The sequence below is a fragment of the Tenrec ecaudatus genome, chromosome 9 (genome assembly GCF_050624435.1).
Source record: "Tenrec ecaudatus isolate mTenEca1 chromosome 9, mTenEca1.hap1, whole genome shotgun sequence".
Lineage (NCBI taxonomy): Eukaryota > Metazoa > Chordata > Mammalia > Afrosoricida > Tenrecidae > Tenrec > Tenrec ecaudatus.
In genome coordinates this window covers 124,254,072-124,267,415 of record NC_134538.1, presented here as the reverse complement: position 1 = coordinate 124,267,415, position 13,344 = coordinate 124,254,072, and the positions used below count along the sequence as shown (strand labels likewise).

The window sequence follows — 13,344 nt, the reverse complement described above, 5'->3', positions numbered from 1 at the left end:
ATACAGGTATTGGCCTATGTACATATATTTATATGCCAATACACTGAGGTAGTGGACAGATGTTGGACCTCTGCTCAAGCCCTGCCTCAATGCAAGAACACTTTGTTCTAACAACTTGGCATTCTATGATGCTCACTCTCCCGGCATAATCAAAGACAAAATGGGCACACAAGCAAATGTGGTGAAGAAAGCATATGGTGCCCAGCTATCAAAAGATATAGTATCTGGAGTCTTAAAGGCTTGAAGTTAAATGAGTGGTCATCTAGCAGGGAAGCAACAAGGCCACATGGAGGAAGCACACCAGCCTGTGTGATCATGAGGTGTTACTGGGACCAGGTAACAGGCATCAGAAGATCCAAAACAAACAAACAAACAAACAAGCAAACAAATAAAACATTATTGAGAACGAGGTGGGTCGGAGCAGAGACCCCCCAAATCCATCTGTAGACAAAAGGACATCCCCTCACAGAAGGGTCAACCCTTCTGGGGTTGAGTCAACTAGGGCGCAGTATAGCACCAATGAAATACACAAAATTCCTCTGGTTACTTGAGGCTTCCTCACCCCCATCTATCATGACCCCAATCTGTGGGGGAAAGGCCAGTCCCCCACAACTAATCGTGGGTTCAACAGGTGCAATTGTATGGTTGATATATATGTGTTATAATAAAGTCCTAGAGAGCATGAGAGACAGAGACAGAGGAGAGATTGCAATATTGGAGTCAGACACATTTCATGGTAGCATGCTCACCCCAGCCTCACTTGGTGTCCATGTGGAGAGAGCAAGAGAGGAGGACAGGAGAGAGGGGGAGGGGAGGAAGGGGAAAGGAAACAGGGGAACAGGGGAGTGCGGACGGGGAGAGAGCGGGAAAAGGCAACCTTCTTTATTGCTAACCAAGGCTTGTATATCTTTGGGAGGCATGCAAGCCACAGGAAGGGGCTGCACTACAGGTTATACAGCAACGAGAGGGGGACAATCTAGGGATATACATGCCATAGGAAGAGGAGGGATTGGGGGTATACATGTGACAAGATAGGCAGATCCTAGATTCAGGATGGCAGCCTAACTTCCGATGTCACTGAGCAGTTTTGACCTGTTTTCTGGCTCTCCATGGAAACCATTATCCGTAGGGAGTGAACTCCACCTACAGGGACCAGACTGATGTCGCAAGCCTTTAAGAAGTAGGCCATTTTCCTTAATAGTAGGGAGTGGGACCCTCTTGTGGTGGGAGCAGACAGTAGTCTGGCAACTGACTGCCTTCAGGGAGGATGTCTCTAAGCATCTGACCTCCCACCAGATGCTGGCACATAGCCTCTAATGTTTGGCATGTCTTTGGGAGAGACAAAGCTGGGGAAAAGTCCCTTTATAATCCCACATCAGTCCTGCCTTTCACTTTGGGCCAGACTGGAGCATGTGCACAGGTACACATGAGAGCTCTTGCCACAAGGAATTCAGGTCAGATAAACCCCTCAGCAACAGAAATAGGAGTAGTGATACCAAGAATGTAGAGGGAGGGTGAGGACAGCAGGGGAGGAAGGGGTAACTAATTGCAATGATTGATACCCCTGCCCCGGGAATGAACAACAGAAGCTGTGGGGGAAGGGAGACAGCAGTTGGTGTAAGATATGAAAATAATAATTTATAATTTAGCAAGTAGTCACGAGAGTGGGAAGGTGGGAGGGAGGGAAAAAAGAGGAGGTGATACCAAGGGCTCAAGTAGAAAGTAAATGTTTAGAAAATAATGATGACAATATATGTACAAATATGTTTGATACTATTGATGTATGGATTGTTATATGAACTGTGAGAGCCTCCAATAAAAGATATTTAATAAAAAGTAAATAAAAATGAAAATACTTGATCAATATATGATGGGTTCCACATTAAAAAAATGTGTGCCTTATTATAAAATAGGTTTTCAAAATAAAAATTAGACCAAGACTTTGGTTCCTTCCAAGCTGACCTCTGATGGGGGTTGGGGGAGGGACTGTTTTAGATTTGTTTTTCCTGTCTCCTTTCACATGGATTCCTTGGTGGTGTGTGCAAGTGTACATGCACAGACTTCAGTTCTGTTATCTGCTGAGTCGTCGTGTGGCCTGCCAGCTCATCCCTGGGCGTGGGAGCCATAGTGAAATCTGGTTTCCATCTATCTTTTGGCTTACTGGGTCCTTTAAGTCTTTTCTTGGCATTAATCAATAGGCATTCGAGGTGATATGTATTAAATAGACATTTTTTTTCATAGTTTTCTTTTTTCAGAAGCATAACCTGGATTCACCAGGCAGAAGCCACTGCCTCAGGAAAAGAGCAGGGCTCAGGTTTCAGGGCTCAGGAAAAGAGCAGGGCTCAGGTAGCAGTCAAAGAGCAATTGTTGCCTAAGTTCAGATGTTTTTTTCAGGATCCTGAGGTGTGATTTTGCACTTCCTTCTTCTTCAAGTCAGAAGCAAGATAATACAAAAAGGGGTGTGCCAGTGTGGGAATTCCGTCCGATCTGATCCCGCCACACCGAGGCAAAACACTAAGGGGGTGCAACAGAACAGCAAGGGAATGGAGTGGTGAGGTCCACAGGGAATGTTGAAGGTGGACTTTGGGGCCAGGGCATGGTGCCCCAACAGACTGGACTGGAAAACACTCCTAAAGGCCAACAAGCAGTCCTTGAACTAACTACAAGCATTTCTTTCTTGTTGTGTTTTTTTGTCCTTGGTTTGTTGTTGTGTTGTATATTGTTGCTTGGTTTTGCTCTGTCTTGTTTTTGTGCATGTTATTATCTCTGCAGGTCTGTCTAAATAAGATAGGCTGGATAAACAATCTGGAGGAGAAAACAACGGGACCGACAGTTCCGGAGGGACATGGGAGAGGGGAAGGTGAGGGGAAAGGAAGTGGTGTTAACAAACACAGGGACAAGGGAACAACAAGTGATCCAAATCGGTGGTGAGGAGGGTGTAGGAGGCCTGGTAGGGAGTGATCAAGGGTAATGTAACCAAGAGGAATTACTGAAACCCAAATGAAGACTGAGCATGATAGTGGGACAAGAGGAAAGTCAAAGGCAAGAGAGGAAAGAGCTAGGAGGCCAAGGGCATTTAGAAAGGTCTCAATAAAGACATGTACATATGCAAATCTATTTCTATATGAGGATGGGGAAATAGAACGATGTGCACATATTTATAGGTTTAGTATTAAGGTAGCAGAAGGACATTGGGCCTCCACTCAAGTACTCCCTCAATGCAAGAATACTTTCTTCTATTAAATTGGCATTCTATGATGTTCACCTTCCCGACACAACCGCTGAAGACAAAGCGGGTGAATAAGCAAATGTGGTAAAGAAAGATGATGGTGCCCGGTTATCAAAAGATATAGCACCTGGGGTCTTAAAAGCTTGAAGGTAAAAAAGCGGCCATCTAGCTCAGAAGCAATAAAGCCCACATGGAAGAAATCCACCAGCTGGTGTGATCACGAGGTGCTGAAGGGATCAGTTATCAGGTATCAAAGAACAAAAAATCATATCATTGTATGCTCAACTCCATGATATGATCACTGAAGACAAATGGGTGCATAAGCGAATGTGGCAAAGAAAGCTGATGGTGCCCTGGTATAAAAAAAAAAAAAGCATCTGGGGTCTTAAAGGCTTGAAGGTAAACAAGCGGTCATCTAGCTCAGAAGCAACAAAGCCCACATGGATGAAGCCACACCAGCCTGTGCGATCATGAGGTGTCGAAGGGATCAGTATCAGGCATCATCGGAAAAAAAAATCTTACCATAGTGAATGAAGGGGGAAGTGCAGAGTGGAGACCCAAAGCCCATTTGTCAGCCACTGGAGATCCCCTTGCAGAAGGGTCTCGGGGAGGAGACAAGCCAGTTAGGGTGCTATGTAGCAATGATGAAAAATACAACTTTCCTCTAGTTCCTAAATACTTCCTCCTCCCCCACTATCATGATCCCAATTCTACCTTACAAATCTGGCTAGATCAGAAGATGTACACTGGTACAGATAGGAACTGGAAACACAGGGAATCCAGGGAAGATGATCACTTCAGGACCAGTGGTGTGTGTGGTGATACTGGGAGGGTAGAGGGAGAGTGGATTGGAAAGAGGGAACCAATTACACGGATCTACATGTGACCTCCTCCCTGGGGGACGGGCAACAGAAAAGTGGGTGAAGGGAGACGTCGAACAGTGCAAGATATGACAAAACAATAATTTATAAATTAGCAAGGGTTCAGGAGGGATGGGGGAGCAGGGAGGGAGGGGAAAATGATGACCTGATGCCAGGGGCTTAGGTGGAGAGCAAATGTTTTGAGAATGATGAGGGCAATGAATGTTCAAATGTGCTTTACACAATTGATGTATGTATGGATTTTGATAAGAGCTGTATGAGTCCCTAATAAAATGATAAAAAAACACCCCCCCCCTAAAAAAGTGGAAATGAGTCTTTCAGACAAATTTGGTCTTTGAGTGCGTCTAGGTCTCTCAAGCCATCTTTGGTTCCCTTAGGTCCACAGTTCTCTTTGTGGGTTGGTGTTGGATGGGGACTAGGGTCTTTATCCAACTTTCTAGTGCGGACTCCAGAGCATTATGCCGAGCTCTGCTCTTTGTGGCCCACTTGACGTCTTTCACCAATTTCGATACAGCACACGTGAGGTAGTTAGCTTATTGTGCCAACCTGGCTGATACATACAGATGGGAGTAATTGAAGGGCGGAGAGATAAATGGATCAATATGCCTTGCCTTTCTAGGTCTCGGGTCTCTTGTTTGTGATGGTCAGACCAGGGTGCAGCTGCCTTAGCAGTTCCCTCCTTCAGCTGGCAAGGGTCACTTCCTGCAAGACATCCCTGAGGAGAAGCTGCATGGACCTACCCCGATGCAGCCCTGAGTGCTGGAGCAGCCGTATGGAGACCCCTGCCAGAGCTGAGATGCTTACACGTTCACTGATTTGGCTTTCCTCCTGCAGTCAGAGTCATTTTGTGTATTTTGTGAGATGGAGGAGGACTTTGTGGATTGGTGTCAGACATATCGGTTAATGTTGGACTTGTGGGCTTGGGCAGCACTGGGTTGGGATGTTTTCCTGATGTGCACTTACCCTTTATATAAACCTCTCTCATATACACGAGTTTCTGTGGATTTGTTTCTCTAAAGTACCCAGTTTTGTGGAAGAATTCTCACTCTATGATCTGGGGGTCTCCTTGTACCTAAGGGCCCATTGGCCAAAGAAGGGCAGATGTGGTGCCCAGCTAGCCCAGATCCCTAAATGGAGTAGACCTAGTGTCATCTACTGAGACCACGCATGGTCCCCTCACTTTCTGTTGTGCAGTTACTTAGTGCTGGTCTCCGTGAGGATGGCTCCAGATTGTTGTACGTACATTGTAGGGCCACTATGAATCAGCACCAAGTCAGCAGCACCTAACAACCACCACAGTCTTGGTGCTGTCCATTCCCCTCCAGACTGGCAGTCTGAGAACCTGATAGAGGGCGAATATGAGTTGGAATTGACTCGGTGACGGTGAGCAGCCTCTGTGCTGAGTCCCTAGGTGGTGAAAATGGTTAATGGGCTCCGCTACTAAATAAAAACTTCAAGTTCACCGACAGGATCATTGGGAGAAAGGCCTGGCAATCTACATCTGAAACACCAACCCCTGGACACCCTCTCTCAGGTGTGCAGTTCCACTCTGACACACGCAAGGCTGCTAGGAGCGGGTGTAGACTCATGGCCACTGGGTTAGTCTCTGTGCTGAGTCTCCTTTACACTACTCCACGAGGTAGTCTTGATCATGGCTCTTGTTTCTCACAGGAGCAAACGGAGCCATGGAGATGCCCAAGGCTCACGGTGCTCGCAAGTTTCCAGTCAGTGTTTGGGTTTAACCTTTACACAATCGTGCATTTAATTTACCCTTTTCCCAATTTGTCCATTGCAAACAAAATGTCCATTAGATTAGTCAGTCAGGATTGGATTTATCTCCCTAGGATAAACTATTTATGTGGGGTACTTTTTGTAAAAACCCAAGAGCTAATACAAGAAGCTCTACAATTTCTGTGGCTCAAGACCATCTCAGCCTTCCAATTTTAGTTTTAAAAGAGCTATCTTTTATGATCCAAACATTTTTCTGTATTTTTATGAAGCATGAATGTACCTTGCGTGTGTTTATAAGAATTAGTTATCCTCAACAACAGAAAAAGAGACAAGGTTGTTTGACCTGAAGGTTTACTGGAGCTTAGTTTTACAATATGTCGTTTATTAAATGCCACACTAAGCACTTGTACCACGGATCCTATAAAGAAAATCTCTTGCAATATTTTATAAATATTTAAAATTTCTTCTCCCTGCCCCCCCCACAAAAAAAGGGAATTGTTTTTCCTCTATATTTGCAAATACAAAATCTCAATTCAAACTACAGGACTACATTTTGACTAGGTCACGTTGTAGGTCAGCAAGCCTGTTCAAACTGCCATGCAGCCGATTCTGATCCCACGTCAGAGGTTGGAAATCTTTGTGGGAAGGGTGGTTGGCATGTCTGAATTGCCATGTAGCAAGCAGTTTCACCCTTACAGGACAGGGCCCCCTGGTTCCTGAAGGTCACCCAGGAGGCCTACAGAAACGCAGTGAGTTGACATTTTCAGGGAAGCGACCACTAGAGGGCAGTAAAAACCAACTTTTAGAAGTCCTGTTGCCCTTGGCGTGAGTGCAGTATAAGAAAGCACCTTCATCTTTTTGGACACGATCAGGAAAACTGTATTTCATCGAGGGTGGGTTTTAATCACCTGGCAGAAGATTCACAATCTTTGTTAAAGTAGAACTGGAAAGTCTAAATAAAAGCTTTTCTTTAAGGGAAAACACTTGCAAAATTTTCTGAATCCTTGTTTGGTTGCAAACTGCCCTGGCAGGTGAGCATCATATTGACACAGTACCAGAATGCTCCCAGTTCTCCAACCTGGTGTGATGAAGGATTGGCTTTTTGTTCATCCTGGTACATCTAGCTGACAATGTAGCCCTCGGGTCATTGGCGGGTGGGGTGGGGGTGGGGGTGGTGAGGAGAAGGCTGGGTAGGGGTGTGGAGAATCAAACCAGTCCTTTAAGTAATTTGAGAAGCTAGAGGCGACTCACAGGTGGATTTAACATCCAGACTCCTGTGTGAAATGGCGGATGATGTAGATAATGGAGGAGATTCCATTCTTTAGGAGGGAATTCCCAGGCTTCTGTTTGAGAATGTGTGTGTGTGTGTGTGTGTGTGTGTGTGTGTGTGTGTGTGTGTGGGGCAGGGGTCAGTGAGAGGTGGTGTATGCCTTTACTGATCTGGGGTCTCTAAGGTTTGCCTCTCATTTTACTGTCCAAACATTGGCTGTAGTTGCTTTTATCCTGTCAATCGATGCAGCCCCAGTGTCTCCAGGCCACTCCAATAGAGTACTGCCACTTCGACTCAGAATCATTTAATGATGAACAATGGGCATTCAAGCACCATTTCTCTGCTCGCCCAGCACCTCGGCCAACCCCATCAAATTAGCTTTCACCTCTTTGTCTTATTGCCACTATAGGAAGATTCTCGGAAGTGAACTTTCTACTTATAATTAAGCCGGACTTGACTCCATCCTGCTTACTGTTAAAGAATTAATCTTCTTAAATTTCACACTCTGATTTTACCTTTCCCTTACCGAGAATCTTTTCAATAGTTTCCCTTTGCTTGAAGAAGGGAAAAAACCCAACTTCAGGGAGTTGGGATGAAAAATCCCACCACCTAAATAACACCAGCCAACACAGAAAACATGCATCGGGAAATCAAAACAGGTGATACAGCAAAAGGTCTTGCTAACACTTTCTACTTCCCAATCTCCCCATCTAGACTGTGAGATAGTACACCTGGAAGTTACCTTCCTCTCCGTGGTCCACCATGCCAGCCTCCATGGGGGTCCTTGCGGCACTTAGCATCCACCTCACTCACCTGTCCCTGGGCACACTCCTCCACAATTACTTTTGCTTGTTTGCGACTAGCCCGGTGCCACAAGAGGCATTGAAGCCAGCGTCAATGTTGCTTTTCCTCCTCTGTCACCACTCAGACTAGTGCTCAGATCAGATGGGTAAGGGAACTGGAGGGTTTTCAAGGCTGTGAGCATTCTTTTCTTTTAGTTGGTGGAGTATCACACACACACACACACACACACACACACACACACACACACACACACGTGCCCTGTCTCACAAGAACCGTGACAGTATCCAGGCATGTAACCCTTTTTAGTTTCCTTCCTTAGTCCTCTTCTCTCTTCCTTCCTTCCCTCTCTTCCCCCCCACCCCCACCCCCATAGCCTCCAGTCTGTTTCTTTGGGTGTGAAAATCTTTTTTCCCATTGTTTTTCTTTTATCATGATGATGTCAAGCAGTATTTGTGTCTATGAGATTGACTAACTTTGCTGAGGATAATGTTTTCCAAATTCATCCATGTCACGAGGTGTTTGAGCTTCATTATTGCTTTTTATCTTCCCATGAATTAAAAAACCCACATTTTTATTCTGACTTGGACGAAGTTTACAGGAAAAAAATGGTTTTTCCATTCAACCCCTCATACGCATTGAGTTCAGTCTGCGCAGTGTGACGGCGCTCTTCCCATCTCCCCCTGTGGCTCCCCTTCCTGCTCACCTTTCCTTCCTTCTGAGCTTTTAAGGCAAACAAACTCACTGCCATCAACTCGATGCCAATTTAGAGCCGCCCTGTAGGAACTACCTATGAAGCAGGAAGCGTCACGAGAAGAAAGCCTCACTTACCTCCTATGGAGTGGTTGGTGGTTTCGAACTGCTGACCGTGCAGTTAGCAGCCCAGTGGGGAACAACTACTCCACTCCTGAGCAAAGGCTGCCATTTTGATCTCGTAGGTTGATTGTTCACAGGAGAGCGTGCTGTCTTGACGTGATTGTTAACCTTATAGGCCTGTCTATTGTTTGGCTGAAAGCTCAAAGCTGGGATGAATTCAGCTCCAGGTTTAAAGGGTGACCAGGGCCCATAGTTTCCTGGGTCTCACTAGTCTTTGTGAGATCATTAAACATGTGATATTGTTATTTTCAGTGATTTTAGGTTTTGTTCCACACTTTATTCCCATTCTATCCAGGGCTTTCTATTGTGAGCCCTTTCAAAGCAGTCAGCAGTAGGAGCCAGGCACCCTCTGCTCCTTCTGGCCTCATGGTCAAGGAGGCTGAGCTTCATGGGGTCCATTAGTCCTTTGGAGCTGCTTGGAATTTTTAATTCAATTTGTGGCAGAGCGAACTCTGATGCTGTTTAAAAGAGAAATAGAGAGGCTTATGAAGGCTTCAAAGAATGATTCAGATCAAGAAACGTGCGGCTCATCAGAACGGAACCACGGAGTCCGAGGCACGATAATCCGACCGACAGTTCTATCGGGCTGATTTAGGCAAAGGAGAAAGCTTACAATAGTTGGACGTTACACAGTGGGCCTGTCAGTGATGAGACACATACTGGGTCAATAGACCAATGACACAACGTTAGGAGAGTGTTTGTCGCGAAATCACACAGCACTCAGGTTTGTTAGGGATTGATTAATCCATCTTCAGACATAAGTGTCCTGAGACCGTATGGCACAGGCACGTACGAGTGTAGCGCTCAGATCGGACTGCGCTGCTGTAACACGGCACATCAGCTATGGCAAGAGTCACTTGCCTGGAACATGTATTCTCTAAGAACATCCCGCATTAGGCCTTTACACTATCACCTGCATCTCAACCCCTCTAGGAACGAGATAGGACCTTCTGCATCTGCGTGACCACGGAGCAAAGGCGCGGGAGCAGGCTGCCGACAGACTGCATCACAGAGAAGAACATTTCCTGCAGGACAGGGGTTCTCCACCTTCCTCCATCGTTCCTCCTGTGATGGTGACCCAGCCACAAAATTATTCCCATCTACTTCATCACTGTCATGTTGCTACTGTTATGAATAGGGCGACCCCTGGGAAAGGGTCATTTGATCCCCAAAGGGGTCGCGACCCACAGGTTGAGAACCACCCCTTTAGGGCCTATCCTGAAGCACAGGAGAGCGAGAAGTCCCGTTTGGAAGAAGCAGTGCTTCCTTCAGGATGAATTCCAGATGCACGTCAAGACTCAGCTAGACAGAAGGCTCCATGTTCAGGCTGCGCTATACGTGGGACACCCAGGCCTCCCTTTCCTGACTCTCATACCCCCGGCGGGAGTTCACTCCCCAGACAAGTCAGAGACCCAGAGCGAAGGCCGATCCTGAGCCCTAGACTTATTCTCGAGCCTCACAATGTTGCCCTGCATTGTGGAAACAAATGTGCTGTCTGGCCCAACATTTAACATATAACATATGTTTTCATAAGAAACTGGAACAGCTGGCAGCCCTGGGTTCTCAGGTTCACATGCTGTCTCTGCCTTTCCGCCTCCTCCCCCCACCCCGCCCCTTACGCAGCCCAACCCATTGCTCATATTTCTACAGCTTTATCGAGACTCCCTTTGTCGCATCATCAAAACTCCTGTCCTTATCATCTTTGACCTCTCCGTGGACACTTGACCACTTTGGTTTCCTGAAATCGTTTTCTCCTCGGGTGTCATAACACCATACTGTGTGTTTGTTGTTGTTGTTGTTGTTATTGTCTTCCCTCCCATGTCAGTCCCTCTTGGCTTCTCTCCCCTGCTCCATTTCTCAAGTCAGAGTGGCCCAAGCCATGGCCTGGGGCCCTCTGTCCACTGCCTGCTTTCCCAAATGATTGACATCCCGTTCCAGAGCAGTAACACTCCTCTCTCAACCAGGACTGCTAAATCTGGGTTCCCAGCAAGATTTTTCCCAGAACTTCGCATTTCTACACGGAACGGTCTCCTTGACATCTCCACAGGAATTCCAGTCAGCATCCTGAACTTAAACTACACAAAGAAGAGCTTTTAGATTTCCTTCCCGCAAATCTGTGAGCCCTGGTGGTGCAGCGATGTCTGGGTCTGCTAACCACAAGACCAGCGGTTTGAAACCACTGCCTTCTCCAAGAAAGAAAGAGGAGGCTTTCTACTCCCTGGAGAGTGGTAACGATCGTGCAATTTCCCTTGATAAGATTAAAGGATTGACCTATTAAAAAAAAAGGAAGCTACAGTCTCGGAAACCCACAGGGACACGATGAACCAGCATCAACTCAAGGGCAGTGCATTTGCTTTTTATCCTTAAACCTTCTTCTTCTTCTCCTCCTCCTCCTCCTCCTCCTCCTTCTCCTCCTCCTCCTCCTCCTCCTCCTCCTCCTCCTCCTCCTCCTCCTCCTCCTCCTCCTTCTTCTTCTTCCCGCCTCAGCAAAGGGTCCCACCCTCTACCTCCCAAATGTAGAGGCCTCTTTCAGGCCTTTCTTTCTCTCATTTCCGTAGTCAACCCATTCGCAGGTCATTTATTCAACAAAGCAAACTGGGAGGAGATGCCATAGTGCGTCACCTAGACCCCCTTCAGAACCAGAGGACTGGTTCCTGCCGCCCCACGCTCCTCTGTCCCCTCTGGAAATTGCCCTTGGCTGCATCGAGTCATCTCAGCCAAGGTCACATGCCCTTCCTCGAGGAGGAATGCCCAGCAGCGTGACTGCCTGGTGTTGGACCAGCCAAGTTCAGCTCCCACACGTGAAAGTCACCCAGCGTCAGGGCTCCCTGTCCGGTCAGCCGAGGTCTTCGCTGAGACTGCTTCCCAGCCCAGTTTCCCTTCTGCCCACTCTGCTTCCTTCTTGTGCACGAGCATTGATCCTGGACGCCCTGGATAATTAGCTTTTGTATCCGAATCTTTCTCAGAGTTTGCTTTTAGGAAACCTGTGCGCCGCACATGATGTGACTCGAGCCTCTGCCCAGGTGACTTGGCCAGCCCGTGCTGACACCTCCTCTCTCCCTGATGACAGCAGTCCCCTCCCTGCTTCTGCTCTGGTCGCTGTCGCCCCCTTCCTCGAAATCTTCACTCGCCTCCACTTATTTTCTCTCATTTCATTAAATACCCTTAATGCACACAGAAACGAAACATGGATGTATAACACAAACCCACCAAACGTAAAGAGCAAGACAAAGGACTGGAAATATCTGTCCACCCTGCTGAGGTTGCCATCCACCTCTCCCTGGCTTCTGGGAAGTAAGGAGTTTTGCACCCTCCTTACTTCCTGGAATTCCCTCCAACCTCGAGTTTTGTTTCTGTTATTTCTGGGTTTATAGTTTTAGATTTTTACCACATATCGATCTATCACTAAACTATAGTTTTTTTAGTGTTGCTTGTTTTGAAGGTGTATGAAAATGGCAGGCATCATAGTGTATCTGCTGTAATTTTTAAGTGAACAGTATCGTTCCAGTATGATTATTGATGTTGATGCTTATCACTGAGGTGGAGATGTACTGAGTTTTCAAGAGTATACCCGTGTGACAGCGTAAACTCCATCAAGTAGTCCACCTGGAGGGCGGAGCAGGACTGTCCCATAGAGTGTCCCAGGCTGTCAGTCATTAGAGTGCCAGCATGCCACCTATTGCACCCTCAGAGCAGCGGGTGGGTTTGAACAGCTGACACTTCGGTTAGCCGCTGAGCTCTCAATCACCACCCCGCCAGGGCTCTTTTCACCAGGTATAAAATATTAAATAACTAAATTCAAATGTAAATTGTGAATAGACTGGTTGGGGCTTAATGTCTGTAAGTGTCTGATTTACCAGCTAATGTCAAATTGTTTTTCAAAGTGTTTGCATCAAATTTTAACTTGAATCTCATTGCTTTACAACCTAACTAATGCTCAGGATTGTCAGGCTTTTAATTATGCCAACCAAATGGGTAATATGATCATAGTGCACTTAATTTGCATTTCCTTGATTACTAATCAAGTTGAGTGTCTTTTCATATGTTTTTCATTATGTTTCCTCTTCTCTTGAATTCCTGTACTAATTTTTCTCTTGTTTTTTTTTTTTTTTTTTCAGTTTAGGTGGTGAACTGCTCACCCCACCAGCAGTAGAATGACTTACAGTTTAGGAAACCTTATGCAGTGGTTTCCCTTCCTAACCCATTTTCCCTCTACTCTCCGGGTGTCACTACTCCCATGATTGTTCCTGAGGGGTTTATCTGACCTGGATTTCATATGCATGAGCTCTTATTTGTACCAGTGCACATGCTCCAGCCTAGCTCTCAGTGGAAGGCAGCACTGGGGTCATGATAGTGGAGGGTGAGGAAGCCTCAAGGAACCAGAGGAAAATTGTGTGTTTCATCAATGCTATACTTCATCCTGGTTGACTCATCCCTTCCTAGTGACCCTTCTGTGAGGGGATAGCCCATTGTCTACAGATGGGTTTTTATGGGCTACAAAAAGACTTTCCCCAGCTTGGTCCCTGTAGGTGGAATTCTCACCCTACTGATAATGG

General features: G+C 46.4%; 1 non-coding gene and 1 pseudogene across 1 annotated transcript; both read right to left on the bottom strand.

The window, feature by feature from the left end:
• Positions 1 to 13,344, bottom strand: part of LOC142456141 (E3 ubiquitin-protein ligase RBBP6-like) — a 133,635-nt pseudogene that overhangs the window by 82,668 nt on the left and 37,623 nt on the right.
• Positions 7,959 to 8,078, bottom strand: LOC142457620 (small nucleolar RNA SNORA61). Its single transcript, XR_012786322.1, has one exon. It is a non-coding gene; the product is annotated as a small nucleolar RNA SNORA61 (small nucleolar RNA).